We start from the raw sequence: 17,713 nt of genomic DNA on the forward strand, positions 1-17,713 counted from the left end.
TTGAAACTATCCATTCAGAGGAAAACAGAAAACAAACAGAATGAAAGAGAATGGAGAAAACATATGTAAATTATAGGATATCATTAAGAAAAAAAAAATCTACATATTACTAGAGTCCCAGAAGGAGACAAGGAGGAGAAAGTAGCAAAAAGCTTATTTGAAGAAATAATGGCTGAGAACTTCTCAAATGTAGGGAGAGATTTTGGACATTCAATTTCATGAAGCTCATAGGCCCCCAAAAAGATTTAACAAAAAAAGATCTTCTGCAAGCTACATTACAATAAACTTATGTAAAACCAAAGACAAAGAACTTTAAAAGTAGCAGGAGAGGGACTTCCTAGGGGGTGCAGTGGTTAAAAATCTGCCTGCCAATGCAGGGGACACAGGTTCAATCCCTGCTCCAGGAAGATCCCACGTGCCGAGGAGCAACTAAGCCCCTGTGCCACAATTACTGAGCCTGTGTGTCGCAACTAATGAAGCCCACGCACCTAGAGCCTGTGCTACACAACAAGAGAAGCCACCGCAATGAGAAGCCTGTGCACCACAATGAAGAGTAGCCCCCGCTCACTGCAACGAGAGAAAGCCCGTGTGCAGCAACAAAGACCCAATGCAGCCAATAAATAAATAAATTTATTTAAGAAAAAAAAGCAGCAATAGAAAAAAAATTCCTCACATACAAGGGAATCCGTATAAGGCTATCAGTGGACTTCTCAGAAGAAACCTTACAAGTCAGGAGAGAATAAGATGATGTAGTCAAAGTGATAAATGCCTACATTAAGAAAAAAGAAAAATCTCAACCTATTTTTACACCTCAAGGAACCAGGAAAAAAAAAAAAAACTAAGCCCAAAGTTAGTAGAAGGAGGGAAATAACAAAGATCAGAGCATAAATAAGTGAAATAGAGACCAGAAAATTTGTCTTTAGCTAGACAAATCAAGAAAAAAAGAGAGAAGATTCAAATAAATTATAAATGAAAGAGGAGTCATTACAACTGATACAGAAATACAAAAGACTATCCTGAACAACAGTACGGCAACAATTTGGATAACCTGGAAGAAATGGATAAATTCCTAGAAACATACAATTTACCACAACTGAATCATGAAAAAAATAGAAAATCTGAACAGACCAATAATGACTAAAGACATTAAATTAGTAATCAAAAACCTCTCAACAAGGAAAAGCCCAGGACCTGATGGCTTTACTGGTGAATTCCACCACAAACATTTAAAGAATTAACACTAATGCTTCCCAAACTCTGTAAATAAAAACTCAAGAGAAGGGAAAATTTCCAAATCATTTACATTACTGTCATACCAAAGCCAGACAAGAACACTACAAGAAAAGAAAAATTATTCACCAATACTCCTGATGAATACAGATGCAAAAATCTTCAACAAAACACTAGCAAACTGAATTCAAGAGCACATTAAAAGATCATACCCTGTGATCGAGTTAAATTTATCCCTGGGATGCAAGAACGGTTCAAAATATGCAAATCAAAAAATGCGACAGATCACATTAACAAAAATGAAGGACAAAAATCATATGATCAAATTAATAGATGCAGAAAAAGTGTTTGACAAAAATCAACATCCTTTCCTGATAAAAACTCTCAACAAATTAGATATAGAAGAAATGCACCTCAACACAATAAAGGCCACGTATGACAAGCCCACAGCTAACTCCATACTCAACAGTGAAAACCTGAAAGCTTCTCCTCTAAGATCAGGAACAAGGCAAGGATCCCCCACTCTTGCCATGTCTATTTAACACAGTACTGGAAATCCCAGCCAGAGCATTGTAACACATTCAATGATTTCTGGTACCAAATCAAAAACCCAGATACTGAAATAGTCAGAACACTTAAATGTTATAAGCTTCAATAAACCCCTAAAATCCCAAACCGTAACAATATTTTTAATACCCTACTCTTAGAAAAGGAAAAGAAAAATGTCACGTATACTGTAGGTAACAACAACAACAACAAAAAGTCAATAAGGTGACTATTTTCCTGTGTTTTGTCAATGAAGTTGGGAGAAACACTTCCTCGGTAGCCAGGCACGCTTTTGGGAGGCCTCCTTCAAAATGTAGGTGGCCTGGGAGTCTTTCCAGGAAGACCTTGAAAAACCAATCTTCTGTGCTCTGTGTAGACAATTCAGATCCTACAAAGCATGTAGAGGTTTGTCCTCTGCTAAAATCATCTTAGGAAAAGAGATCCTGGACCATTCCCAGGCTGGGTACCCTGCCCACCTGCAAACCACCACCTATTCCAGTCCTGTCCTGCTGGTGCCCCTCCCCACCCTCAGGGTGTTCTAAGCTAGCAAGAAGTTAGCACCAAGTCTGGGCCCTGCTCAAAACCTATCCCCTTCCATTGCTTTTAGCTTCAAAAGTCCTTACTCAAAATGGAGTGTTGGTTACAGTGGTGTATGTACTTGTCATGCACATTTCACTGTGTGTATTTAACTCTGCATGATCTGGCCCTGCCAGCTTATCCAAATTCAGCTTGTGTCAAACTTCTCCCTCATTCAACTGTCCCTTGGTCACACTGGAACTTATTTTAGTTGCTCCATGAACAAACTCTTTCCCACCTCAAGGCCTCCACAAACATGGCTGTGTCTGTCTGGAATCTGCAGCCATCCTGCCCTAACCTATTACTTTTCTTTCAGTTAAGTCCTACTCATCCAGCCAGTCTCAGCTTGGGTGCCTTCTCCCCCAAGAAGTCTTCCTCCCTCCCTTCATCCTCATATACTAGCACGTGCTCACATGTGCAGGCCAAGGCACTTTTCGGCTCCCTTAGCATCCTCTACCTCCACCACCACAGTATTTACTACAAACACACCTCAGAAAGAAAGGTCCATGACAACAGGCACTGTGTTTTCATTATTCACTGTTTTAGCCCTAGCACCTGGCACATCACAGGTGATCAGTCGATATTCACGTAATGAATGTCAAATGAAGGGATAAGGATATTAGTCATTCTGATCTAGAACCTTTCTTCCCCATCTTACTGACTAATGTGCTGCCTGAATTCTGGGTCTGTCATCTCAAATCTGACTGTTAAGGCATCTTAGCTCTGGCTCTAATTCTGCTCAGGTTTCCTATCTCAGAAGAAGACGTTTTCCAGGTTCAACAGAATTGAAGTTGACAACATGTGTTCAGTCGATTAATGTGTACCTTTAAGATACCTGTCCAATCTCTCAGCCAACAGAATTGGTCTGTCTAGACAGGGTTTTACTCAAGACGTTTGGCTACATGGCACTGGTCATTCTGACCACTCCAGGGCAGCACAGACTAGCCTTTCCTGGGATGGTATTAATGTGACACCTTCAAGCTTTCAACTTTGGGAAGTAAAAAAAAGTAAGCCGACTAAACTCCCTAAAAATTCTCTCCCTTGCAAGGTTGTTATGAGGGGTGGGAAGGAAAATGAGAAGGATGAGTCAGTGTGAGTCAGTGTTAAGAAAAAAATTCGGCTTCTGGTAAACAGTTTGCTCTTTTACAGACAGGATTAGGATTACCCGGCTCCCACTGCTAAAAATACACAAATAACAGGTGGTATATATTATATAAGTAGTTCGAAAACAGAGACTCAGATCATTGACTCTAAAAAAGGAACAGTTAATCAGTGATGGGCCAGACCTTCCCCAGGGCCTGTTTCTTCTTGGAGAGGCCCCAAGACAAAGTAAGTGTTTTCTTTAAAACAATTAAGATCCTAAATACTCCTACCTCTCACTCAAATGACCTAAAGAAGGAATGAGCTTCCCTTATAATAACTGCCACTGAATGAGTACTTTCTATATGCTGAAAACAGTGCCTGGCACTTCATAAAATTCATCTTTAAACTTACAACAATTCTGTAAGATGGGTATTATTATCACTGTTTTCTAGATAAGGAACCTGGAGCTTACAGAGGTTAAGTGATTTAGCCAGGGTTGCATAGTGGCAGTGCTATGATTTCACTCCTACCTCATTTGGAAGTGCCTGTTTTCCTGGATCCCAGACCCAATTCAGAAATATATATGAATCACCGTATGCAAGGCATTGTACCAGGTACAAGGAAACAAGAGGTTGCTCCAATTATCAGGAAAGCAAAGTAAGAAGAAAATGGGACTATCTAGGAGAGATTCATCTCTATTTCCAGAATCTTGAACAAGGCCTATCACATAGGAGTTACCCGGGGAATGATGACTGAAACACATGTGGGAGATAAGGGAAAGACAATCACATGTAATGCGAGGCAGTCTGTGGCCAGTGTCACGAGAAAGAATGTGTTACGGGGGTTTACACCATATCTTGATGCAGGGCTCCGAGGAAGATCCACAAGCGACATGGCGTTTGAGATAAGCCTGACAAACGGACTTTGACAGGCAACAGTGGAAAGTAAAGAGATCAGAGGAGTACAGGCAGCAGCAACGTTGGGATGTATCCTCTAGCACCTCCAGCAAAACAGGGAGAAATAAAGCAAATTGAGGGGGCCCTGGGTCTGCTTCAAGTCCCTTTCTATGGAAAAGCACAAGAATTACAAATACTTCCTAGCTGATTCAGATCAATACATGAGAAGATATATTTAATGGTTAAATAAATCAAGAATTATCATACGGCCTTTCTGGAGCAAAGCTGTGGTGATGGTAGTGGGGGTAGAACTGAATAAATGAATATATGTATACAAAACTAGAACGCACGTGCTTGTATGACAAAAGGAGACTACAGATACCACCTCCATGCCCTCAACACTAAATTGTTACAGTACCGGTTCCGTGAGTGCACATTTTCTTTTCATTTAACCTACAGCTCTTTCCTAAGGGGGCTAGTTAGGCCAATGACTCTCAACAGGCACAGTCACTGCAGGGCCTTCTGGAAGTGGGGGAGGAGGGGAGGGCATTTTTGGTTGTCACAATGTTTGACTGCCTCCTCCCTCAAATGGGTTTTTTTTTGGCGGGGGTGGGGGGGGGCACAATTTTTATTTACACATTCATGTCCCAGCCTTTACAAATGGGTATTTTAAAAGGTGAGGACCAGGATGTTAAGAGTCCAGCAAAGTGTCAGGCAGTCTTAGAGGGACACAAATCGCCCTTACCCTGCCTACTTTTCATATACCAAGATATTCATGTAAGTGGAAAGACTGTTTATAATTATCTGAGCCTGGAAGTAACTCCTTTTCACACGGAACAAGGTACTTTTACATGGAGGCAAGGAGGAAGGATGTAAATACCATGTGAAAGGAGGACGATGCTCTGCTTTGTATTCAGGGGTGAATTACCATGTCTGTACCATATTTTTAAATAGTTCAGCAAAAACTGAAAAACACACATGTAGATAAAGCATATGCAGCAAAATGTTAATGCTGTTTGACCTAGGTATTTGATACAGATGTTCAATGCACTCCAGAAACCTTTCATACTAAAAAACTGGGGGAGTGTGCAGTTTATCATGTGTCAATTGTATCTCAATAAAAGTTCTTCGAGAAAAAAAAAACTAGGGGAAGATCCATCTAGCCCCCCATTAAGTGGGAGGTCATAACAGGGGCAAAGAGCACAGATTCTGGAGCTTTCCCTCTTGTGCCTCAGTTTCCCCATCTGTAACAGAGAATAATAATAGTACCTATCTCACAGAGGTGTTAAAAAGGATTAAATAAGTTAATGGAAGCTGCTTAGACCAGAGTCTGGTACAGAGCAGGCCCTACTTGAAGTTACAGCTATTGCTGCAGTGAACATTCACCCACCCACACACCTGCTGACTGCTCCATCCTGATGATCTGTACAAGCAGAAAGGTTGGGAATTCTTGACCAGGAGTGATTTTCACACTCTTTCCTTCCTTCCTTCTCTCTCCCCCTTCTTGTATGTGTTTCAGCCAGACAGATCCTACTTAGCCTCTGACACTCCAGTGTATTTTCTTCTGACATCTCTTGACCTTATTCTCTCGCTATCCCACCTGAACACCTTTCCTTCTTCCTCTCTCCTAATTCTTACTCATCCTTCAGGACTGTGGTCCTTCAGGCTGTCAGGTCTGAACAGCTGTGAACAGACATGGAGAATAAAACTTGAAAGGTAAATATCTGGAGGCATACAGTAGAAAAGCTCCTTTGTGAGCTTTCCCAGGCTCAGCCATCACTTGGCTATCCTCCTCTGGGGTCCTTCTCCCAGACACTTAGCCTAAGACTGCCTTGAAGTGTCAACTACCTTCCGATTTGTAGATCTCTCTCTACATACTTTAAATTCCTTGAGAACAGGGCTATACCTTTCTTTGCTATACATTTTCTTAGTCTTCTCACAGCCCCTTTCAGTGGATACACAGTGAAATCCTTCTTCCATCCAGGCTGCTGCATTTGCTCTCTGAAGAACCTGCCCTTGTTTTTAACGCAGCCTCAGATATAAACATTATCCAAAGGCTTTATCCTATACGGAACACTTCACTTGACAATATCTTCCGTGCTCACATAAAGCACAGGGTGGTCTCCAAAACTTGCAAGATGCATGTCTGCACAATCAGAGAGCAGGACACACCAAAGTACTGACTGGGTGTCACTTGGTACCTCCCCCTGACTATATTCCAAAGCCCAGCAAGAGCTACATCTTCTTTTCCCTCCCAGTAAACCCATCATTCTGCCTGAATTCTCTACTGGGAGGACTAATGTGGTTAATGGGTGATACTCTGAACCAGCGTCCTATTCCTGCTGTGGTCTCTAAGAGACCACACACGGTGGCAAAGCAAGGGAGAAAAAAAGCATCACTGCAGACCAGGACTTTGGTCCCAGTACCAGAGCAGAATTCCAATGAGCTACGCTGGACCATGTTGTTCATAACGATCCCTTGCTTAGAACCCTCCAGTACCTCCCACTGTACTTCGAATGAGATCCACACTCATCTCAGTCCGGAAAGCCTAAGGTGACCTGGGCCCTGACTACTGAAACTGTACCACTCTCCCTCTCACGGCCTATCCTCCAGCATCATGGTCTTTGAACAGGACAAACTCATCTCTATTTTAGGTCCTTTGTTCCTGTGGCTTCAAGTCACAGTTCTACTAGTTACTACTGTGGGACCACAGACAAACTACTCAATTACTTAAAACTCCACTTCCTCATCCAGGAAGTATTTATCAAGTACCTACTACGTGCATGTCCTATTCTAGGCACAGAAGGTAAAGCAATGAATAGAACAGACAAGGTTCCCACTCTCTTTAGTTTACCTTCTACTGGACAAAAGGCAATTAAATTTAAAAAATAAGATAATTTCAAACAGAAGCAAATTCTATGAATAAAATTAAACAGAGTAATAGGACAGGTGAACAAAAGTGGGGAGAGTAGGCTGCATTCGAGTGCTGGGAAGGCTGCCATAAGGAGGTGACATTTGAGCTGAGATCTATTATTAAGGGAAAGTGGGTAAAGGACACATGGGATCTCCCCATATTATTTCTTACAACAGCATATGAATCTACAATTATCTCGAAAAGTTAAAAAAAAAACCCTCTGGCTACTATGTAGCTACTGTGTACATACCTACATAATATGTATACATGCATAAAACTTTTTCAGTAACTTCAATAATCTGTTTTATTTAACCCAATATTTCCAAAACATCATTTCAACATGTAATCAACGTAAAAATCATTACTGACGTATTCCTGATCTTTGCACTAAGTCTCTGAAGTCCATTAAGTACAATACATCTCAGGTCAGACCAGCCACATTTCAAGTGCTCACCAGCCACATGTGGCTAATGGCTACTATATCAGACAGCAATGACTACAGGGTTCTATGGAAGGCCTTTGATCATGAGCATTGAACTTCAACCCTCATTTCCCTCTGTACTCACTCCCCACACCCCAGTTTTATTGAGATATAACTGACATATAAAATTGTATTAGTTTTAGGTGTCCAACCATCACTTTTGTAGTGAGGACAGGAAGGGAATCAGGGAGACCAGCCAGCAGGCCGCTGCTGCTAAATGACAGCTCACAGTTGGCAGCCAGAGCAGGTTGTGATTTGCTGTTATGGCAGTGTAACCAAATGGACCCGGTGTGGACAGGACAGTGAAAGATCAAGGAAGAAGGTATGCAGCCTAAGCAACTGGGTACTTCAGTCCTATCTACGCATCAGTGCTACTGTAAGATTAAATGAGCTAATATCTGTAAGACACCCAACACTATGCTAAGCACAGCAGATGCTCAATACATGTCAAAAATGAAAGAAAAACATTCAACCTTAAAGTTTCAGAGTACTAAAGTACACCTCAGATACTGGATAAAATTTAGTTAAAATTAGTTCCCGACTTCATTTTTCAGCGATTAACAAGGAGGACCAAGCAGTACTTTAGACCCCTTTCTAACATCTTTTTCAGTCAAAGAGACATAAACATGTATCCTACAATTATAAAAATCCTAACTTTCTACTGTCAACCCTCTCAATCTAGAAGTTTCAAGTAGATTTAAATTAAAATTTAAATTAGAAGTGGCATATCTTCTAATACAGCAATGGCAAGACGACTACTAGAGATGATCTGTGTGGGACTTTTTGAAAAGAATTATCACCAAAATATACTGGAATTCCAGGGAAAAAGAACTGAGTAAAGAGCCTGTGTAATAAAACATTTAAATAGAATCATCTATGGGAAATAAAGCTAAGAGATCAGATGTCACTGGGGCCAAATAGTGGAATTAAGATCTTGCTCTTTTTGAGATAAAACTGCATTTTCTATTTATTTGTTTTTGTTACTTGGAGATACAGAATGGGGGGTTAGTTTCTTTGAATAAAGACTTTTATAAACGTTCGAGATGCTATAAATTACAAATAGTAAGAAGGCCAAATTTTTACTAACTGAAAGAACAAAAATCAAACTTTTAAAAAGTTAAACCTAATGGCAAGTGGTAGTTTGAACACGCATTATCTCCCTGAGAATTTAAGTCTAGGGCACTGACTTTCTGACCTGGACTAATATAACTACCATACCCAGGAGACACGACAGTTGATTGTCCTGTCCAAACAAACACTGCAGAAATTTATTATAACCATCAGGGATATTCCATTTCTCTTCCCACAGTATCTACTAATTCTTATCTCAGACAGATGTGTGTGTGTGTTTTGGATGAATGTTCTGCATGATTAGAATTCTTTGCAGTGCTGAGGGAAAGCAGAGTGTTTAAAACTTAGTCTTCATTTAAAAGGAAAAAAATTGATTTTTTTTTTTTAGAGGAATTCTCACTTCGGGAAAGCTATTTTTAATTAGGAGTTGAGCAGTGTTATAAGAGAAAAATGTAGACAAATGAAGGTACTGTTTATATTTCAAAGATGGTGAAACAGATTCTGCTACAAAATTTTTCCAACATTAATCCCCAGCAAGCCATTCCTTAGGAGAACTATTTTTATCCCTTTATCAACTTGGTTGATAAGTATTTCATCTCCAGTGAAATATGGACAAGCTATATAAAGTGAAATTGTTTTCAAGCTTTAGAAACAAACATTTTGCAAACAGAAATGAAGCCTGTTGTGCTATAATGTTCATTCGCTAGGCCGATAAATGACTCTGGAGCCCACTAGTATCAGGACTTCTCCAAACAAGGGTCCATACAAAGAGACAGGCCTTGATTCCCAGAAAGCTCCAAAGAGCACAGTCCCTCCAGATCAGAACACCACTCCAGAAAATTGTGATTAATGCTCATTACTCCAGAACACATTTACATGCATGATTCCACTGCCTTGTGTGGTAGATAGGATGTTATCAGTATTCTTATTTTTCAGATGAAGAAACTGCAGCTCAGAAAGTTTCATGTGCAAGGCTACCAAGTTAGTAAGTGCCACGGCCACCAAACTCAGCCCCCTCAAGCGATGCAGCAGCGACAGTAATGGCAATGGCAGTAATGGTGGTGGCAGGGGCAGCACTTGAGTTGCACTCACCACGTGCTGGGCATTGTTCCTGACACTGTTCACGGGTCAACTCGTGACACCCCCACAACCACCCTGTGAGGGAGGCAGGCAGGTCTGCATTTGGGCCACCGGCCTCCTCTTTCTCCGTGTTGCCCATCATACAGGCCCTGCTTCCTTCCCTACAAAATCAAAACGGGCACCCCAAAGTCTTCATGTTCTCTCTACCCAAATCAAAAATTGTCTCTAAAATGTTCATTGTTGAAGCCAGATGAATGTGATGGGGGTTTCTTTACACTATTCTCTCTACCTTTATGTTTGAAAATCACCTTATAAACATTTAACATTTTTTTGCTCTCACACGGAATCTGAGCTATTGAAGAGGCTAGAAGACCATCCACTAACAATGAATTCGAAGAAAATATTAAGAAAGATGGCTATGTACTAATAGAAAGGGACAGACTCATTCACTCATTCCATGAACATAAACTGAGGGCCCATATGTTAGGTTATATAAAGGTACAACAAAGGGCTGCTGTCCTCAACAAGCTAAGAGTTTAGTAGCGGATACAAAAGGAATGAAAAAATAATTACAGAGGAGGACTATTTGTGATAAATGCTATAAAAAGAAAAGTTCAAACAAAGTGCTATGTGAATTGGAAAAAGAAGTCACATCAGGATGAATTGCATTTCACTGATTTTTCTAGGACAGTCCAAAGTTTTTGGTGTATTAAACACTAAACGTTATCTAAAATCTGCAAGTGGCTCACAAGAAGAAATGGAGCTAAATCCAAAAGCAAAATTAGGACTGGAATGCCCACATGCCCTCTTTTATGGTATCATAATGATTTCCAGACTGAAATCCAGGCCTCTTATTAAAAAGGGGCCAGCATTCCTCCCAAGTCTTTGGATTAAAACATACTGATTGGAGAAGGTTTTGCTGTAAAAAAGCTCAACGGAGCACCACCTATAACACAAAAAACTGAGAAATAATATAAACGTCCAACAACAGAGTTTGGTGATATCATTCATTTCAACTAATGCACAATAATCCCTACATAACAATTTAAAAAGAAATAAAATAGAAGCTCTCTCCCTGATGGGTTTAGGATTAATAACGGTAGAATCCATTAAAAACAAAAAACAGCCAAAGACAGGAATCATTGAAAATGTAAGTTCATTTGCCAAATACTTGATAAGGGACCAAGGCTTTTTCTTTGAGAATAAGTTCTAGCAATTAAATTTCCTGCATGACCACACCCAGGAAACGATTTCCAGTTTATGATTTCCAGTTTTACTGGAAAGCCACTTATGAAGTAGTCCAAAGGCAAAAATCCTACATTTTGATGAATTTTTTTCTCTCAATCTTTTCACCTCTAAATTGACAAGAACTTTTTTTTATCCTCATTCAGCTTTACCAGGTCTTTTAAACACATTCAACTTATTTTTCACAAAAGCAATGCCTTTTTTTCATTTTTGTCCTCATCTTTTGTTAGTTTACTTAACAATTACTTTGTAATTACAATAACAAGCAAAACTGGGATAAACAGGCTTGGGGGCAAACCCAGATGACTCTTGTCAATTCTCACTGTCATCTTCACGGCAAACACTTATAATGTGTTTAGCATGTGCCAGGCACTATCCTAAGTACTCTATGTATATTAAGTCCTTTAATATGAATAACAGTCTAAGTGCTACTGTGACTGTCATTTTACAAACAAGGAAATTGAGGCACGAGGAAGTTAAGTAACTTGCTTGAGATAGTACAACTAGTAAATGGCAGACTGATAATTCAGACCCAGGCAGTCTGGTTCCAAACTGGTGACTCTAACCACTAAAACTCCCTAAAAGCAAATGGGTGAGAGCTGCAGTGCGCTGGTGCTCTAGAGCAGTGCCATCCAACAGAAGTTTCTGCAATGATGGAAATTTTTATACCTGGGCCGTCAAATTCAGTAATCACCAGTCACACGTGGCTATTGAGATTGACAAACTGGATTTTTAATTTAACTTTATTTAACTAAAATTTAAACCGTCACATGTGGCTAGTGGCTATTATATCGGACAGCACAGTAGAACTGTCTACTAGCCCAGAACATTTGGAAGGCCATGGAAATTAAACGCTAAGTTTTATAGTGAGAATGGAGAGGGTCTGTCAGTATCCATTAAGTGGAGATTGGTTTAAAAGCTCCTACTGTAGGAGCTTCCTGGTGGCACCGTGGTTAAGAATCCGTCTGCCAATACAGGGGACACAGGTTCAAGCCCTGCTCCAGGGATATCCCCCATGCGCCACGACTACTGTGCCTGCGCTCTAGAGCCTGTGAGCCACAACTAATGAGCCCATGTGCCACAACTACTGAAGTCTGCGCGCCTAGAGCCAGTGCTCCGCAGCAAGAGAAGCCACCACAATGAGAAGCCTGTGCACCACAACAAAGAGTAGCCCCTGCTCTCCGCAACTAGACAAAGCCCACCCGATACAACCAATAAAAAATAAATTTATTACAAAAATAAAAAATAAAGTTCCTACTGTATATTAACTGACATGAAAAGATATTCATGATGTGCTTAAATGGAAAATATGACTTATAAAACATTATATCAAGTACATCTCATTACTGGATTAAAAAATCATAAACAGAAAGACAGTAAACACATACAAAACTGTTGTTTCCTCCAAATGGAGAACACCGTTGCCTGCCTTGCGTGGTGGGCACTGCACGTTGCCAGACCTATAACCATTTTCCCTCTCTTCCATAGCAACAGAATCCCTCTATTGTTGGGAACAGCGACGTGTCCAGCTAAGAAATGACATTCACCAGCCTCCCTCACAGATATAAATGGATAATGAGATGTAAACTGTATGTAAACTGGGACTTCTGGTACTTGAAAGGGTGTCCTTTGCCTTCCCTTCTCCTCCTTCTTCCTGCTTCAAGGAAGGACTGTTTGGTTAGAGAGCCAGAAGACCACTTGTGACCTCAAGGTGACCAGGAGAGTGCCAGCTGTGTCATAAGGATGGTGAAGTAGGAAGAAAGAAAGAGCTAGACTGTGGCACTGTGGCTCTGCCACGCCAGGAACAGATCACCTATTTTGGACTTAATATTTTTTGAAATAAATAAATAAACTGTCTTATTCAAAGCCTTGTTATCAGCGGCCAACACAAATCCTAGCTGACCAATTTCCTCAGTATCCATTCCTTCTAGTCACAGAAAAACTTCCTTCTTAACAGACACACAATTCTGTTCCTGATTGGCCTAAAGATAATTTCATCTTCCTTGTAAATAACTTGTTCAAGAAGCAGGCTGAAGCCAATAAGGCATGGCATTGCCCTGGTGACACGAAATGGTTCAGGAATGGGCACATGACCCAATTCAGGCCAGTGACATTGCAGGATTAGTACTGGGGGCGAGGAGAGGTGTGTTTCTGAGAAAAATTCTCACTCTTAGGAGAACAGAGGAAGTAAGACTCTTTCTATTCCTTCGGTAGGTGCCATACACAGGGCCCAGAACTTCTGCCATCCTGAGGATGAAGCCAACACCCCAGGGAGGACATAACCAAGAGATTCATAGGGCATGCAGCCTGAGACAGTGGATTACGTTAACACTGAAGTCTGTCCTACCTCTGGGGCAAGTACAAGTTATATGAGCCAAAAAATATCCACATTATAGAGAGATCATCTTAGAAGCAATCAATGGACTAGGTGCTAAGTGTTATTCAAATATTGTGAGAAAGGCAAATAAGTGAGATTTTCCCAAGGGGCATGCAAAGTTGGGCACTGGGTCTTAAATATTTCTATGGCTTTTCCATGCAGGCCTGATAAGGAAGTTATTATACAATAAGTTAACAAATACTGAGTTATTTAGAAGAACTTTTTGTTCTTCTACAGGCTTTTGCAAAAAAGATTACTGAATAAGTGTACATGTTTCAAAGGTCTTATAATAATCCTACAGTTAGCAGATAATGTCAAGTACTTACTACCTGCCAGATCTTGTGCTGAGCCCTTTATTTCATACAATCCTCACAAGAGATGAGGAATTCTCATTACATCCGTTTTACAGGTGAGGAAATGCTGAAGCTTAGAAAGAAAGGTTACATAAAAAAGGAAGCAGACTCACAAATACAGAGAACAAACTAGTGGTTACCAGTGGGAAGAGGGAAGGGGCAGGGGCAATACAGGGGTTGGGGGTAAAAAGGGTTATTATGGGGTTATATAAAATCATGTTCACGAAACTTTTGAAAATTATAAAGCACTACAGAATTTATAGAAACTTTCATTCAATAAAAAAATTAAAAGTTAAAAAATTAAAAAAAAATGATCCTCCTATTCAAATGCTAATCACAATAAGGGCCTTTCTACACGTTATCAAGCAAATAAAACATTTTTCAAACATTAAAAAAAAGAAAGGTTAAGTAACTTGTAGAAGAAAGTAGAAAGGGCCAAGATTTGAACTTATATCCAAAGGACTCCAATTCCTCCTAATCATGCCTTTGTACTGCTTCCTTTGGACACATAACACATCTATAACTTCCCTGAGGCTGCACAATTTTAAAATATTCTGTTCTCTTGACCCTCTAAGGATACTCTACTCATTAGATCATAAATCTCAACTTTTTGGTTTGGAAAAGATGGCCACACCTACCACATACAACAAGCAGAGATCATCAAGAACCACTTAGTGTTAAACCCTATGCACACAAGAAAGCAATGTAATTACATATGTTTAACTTACGTTGCAAATTAAGATTAGATCACCACCTCTTCTTTTTCAAGTTTCCTTTCGGTAGTAGGTAGAGGCCACACAGTAAGTAGGCCTGTGGAATTGGGGAAGGGAGAAAAGAAGATAAGGCACATTTAATAAGCCCCTGATAGTGGCCTCGTTTTATAACGGTTAACTCTCAAAGGACCTCATGAGATATTTCATAGATAAGGGAACCAAGACTACAAGACGCTGCCCAAGGTCACCACGATCTGCCTGAAATCCAATTACTTTGATACAAGTAAAAATTAAATTAAAAAATCCAAGTATTGTTCTTTTTGCTATACAACTCTGCATTCCTACAAGTTCTAGAATTTTCCAAATATTGACTGAAAGAGAATAATGACTCTGAAGCCACAGGAAAGCTATGGCATTTTTAGGAGGCTCTCTGGAAATATCATTTTAATTAAGTATTGGTTACTTTCAATCATAATGCCTTCAGCTTGAATAGATTACCCATAAGAAAAGAATCTAAATTGGAAAGATCTAATGCCTCCGATTTTAACTTAAAAACCATGAGGAAATAGGTATTATGTTTCAGATAAACTAACTTATAATATATATAGTATTTATTTTCTTAGGCAGCAAAATACAGTCAGTAAGCAGCAGAATGCTAGGCTTTGGTACAAGTGTTCCAACAGAAACAAAGTCTAGTCCTAAAAGCACACTGGCTACGGAGAATTACTTTTTAAAAAAATCATCCAAATCTGCCTCATATACAGCTAAACACTATCACATTAAATTGTTTATGAACACTCATAAGTTATATTTTTAAATGACATTTGTGTATGAAACCATCATTCTCCAGGCAGTTGAGATGCCCAAATAATGTTACAGCATAGAATTACTTTGATATGAGTAAAAATTAAATTAAAAATTTTAAAAAAATTGCTTTCTTTGTTCACAAGGTATTGTCTGCCTATATATCTCCCTCAAATCCTACCATTTTCAGAGCCACTCCAACTAGGTGCTAATCTCTCGCTAATACTGGCAGCTATTAGTTGTCTCAAACCAAAGGAAACATTTTCTCAATAAGAGGGTGTGCAACCAGTCCATATGGAAGCAAAGGCAGCAGCTAAAAAATGAAACTGAGCAGGAGGAGGCTTAACCAATCAACACTGTGCAACATATTTTAGAAACAACAGACACATAGATCAATGGAAGAGAACTGAGTTGAACTGCCCAGAAATAAACCCACACATATATGGTCAATTAATTTTAGACAAAGGAGCCAAGAATATACAATGGAAAAAAGATCATGTCTTCAACACTGTTGGGAAAACTGGGCAGCCACATGCAGAAGAATATAACTTGACCGCTTCTTACAGCATATACAAAACTCAGCTCAAACCGGACTAAAGACTTGAATATAAGACCTGAAACCATAAAACTCCTAGCAGAAAACATAGGCGGTAACCTCCTTGATGCCAGTCTTGGCAAAGGCTGGATTTGACACCAAATGCAAAGGTAACAAAGGCAAAAATAAACATGTGGGACTACATCAAACTGAAAAACTTCTTACAGCAATGGAAATCATCAAAAAAATGAAAAGGCCACCTACAGAATGGGAGAAAATACTTGCAAATCACATATCTGATAAGGGGTTAATTTCTAAGATATATAAAGAACTCATGCAACTCAAAGAAAAACAAACAATCTGACTAAAAAATTGGCAGAGGACTTGAATAGACATTTTTCTAAAGAAGGCATACAAATGGCCAATAGCTACCTGAAAAGTAATCATTAGGGAAATGCAAATCAAAACCACAATGAGATATCACCTCACACCTGTTAAGATGTTCACATCTTATCTGTAGCTCAGAAAGTTTGATGTCCAATGTTACCAAGTTAGTAAGTGCCAGAAGTAATACAATATTATGTCAATTATATCTCAACTTTAAAAAATCCTTGTAATACAGCTTTAATCATTTACTCAATAAGGAGAGGTTAAAAATATACATCAATTAAGTTCATTATCAAAAAAAAGAAAGAAGAAAAATAATGGCAGCTAATATTCACTGAAGGGTTCTCATGAACAGGCACTATCTTAAGTGCTTTAACTACATGGTCAATCCTTATAACAACTGTACACAGTGGGTACTATTATTAAAGAACTTAATGCCATACATTTGTTCAGAATATTTCCAGGATATGGTAAAGCCTTGAAATTTGGCTCCCGCATTTACTGGTTGATTCTGAGCAATTATAGTCTCTGACTCCCTCTCCATAGCTTTGAAATGTTAACTGCACACTGTACTCCAACATCTGCATTTCCTAGGCCCTTGTGGCTGGTGTCACGAAATACCCCACCCACTCACGTCCTAGCCAATCCTGATCAGGGCAGGAATAATATTAGGAATACCTTTGTTACCACTGTAGGCATGGGAGGTCCAGCTGTTCTCACCCCACTCCCATGCCCCCAAAGCCAGCCAAGGGGCTGAGTCAGTTTCTCTACCCGCCCAGTCCTGGCTTCTCTCCCCTTCCCAACCAACTCATGATGATGAGACTCCAGCATCCTTTTAATGATGCCAGTGCTGGCTGGAATCATCTACCCTGCCTCAAAGGTAACAGAATCAAAAATATCAGTATATGTGAAAACCCCTGAAGAGTTCACATTTCTCCATGTATTCAATTCAAATGGAAGAGTATAAGATTAGGTCATTGAGGTAATGTAATTTTGGTTAAGTGGTGGTCACCCAAAAAAATCCTTTAAATGAAATTCTAAAAACGGATCAATATACTGCACTATTTTATAAGTAGCAGATTCGAAAACAATTGAATCCTTGGCTGAGAAATTTGCTGCATCTCAGGGTGGTAATCTGAACGATGGAACAATACAGTACTGAACATGACCCCAATATGGGTCCTTTCTACTGTTTGTTTTTTTTAAATATGCTGGAACTCCTTTCCCAAATAATTCCTTTACCTACTAATTCCCAACCAACTGTAGGTAACAACCTACAGTTTGAAAAGAACTGATACAAGCAGCCCTTCACAGTGTGGTTTTGCCAATACATAAGACCAACCCAGGAAAGCAATGCTGTAAGTAATCAGTACTGAACGGAACATGCAGGGCTCTGTTTGCTTAAAAAATGTATATTAAGCT

The 17,713-nt window shown here is 39.6% G+C and overlaps 1 protein-coding gene across 7 annotated transcripts in view; it reads right to left on the minus strand.

The window, feature by feature from the left end:
- The window catches only part of PKIG (cAMP-dependent protein kinase inhibitor gamma), a 91,537-nt gene that overhangs the window by 67,655 nt on the left and 6,169 nt on the right, over window positions 1-17,713 (minus strand). For all 7 annotated transcript variants that reach the window (XM_057703851.1, XM_057703847.1, XM_057703846.1 and 4 more), the window contains exon 2: window positions 14,581-14,662. The gene's annotated coding sequence lies outside the window, so the exon portion shown is untranslated. The remainder of the gene's footprint in view (window positions 1-14,580; window positions 14,663-17,713) is intronic.

The sequence above is a fragment of the Hippopotamus amphibius genome, chromosome 12, assembly GCF_030028045.1.
Source record: "Hippopotamus amphibius kiboko isolate mHipAmp2 chromosome 12, mHipAmp2.hap2, whole genome shotgun sequence".
NCBI lineage: Eukaryota > Metazoa > Chordata > Mammalia > Artiodactyla > Hippopotamidae > Hippopotamus > Hippopotamus amphibius.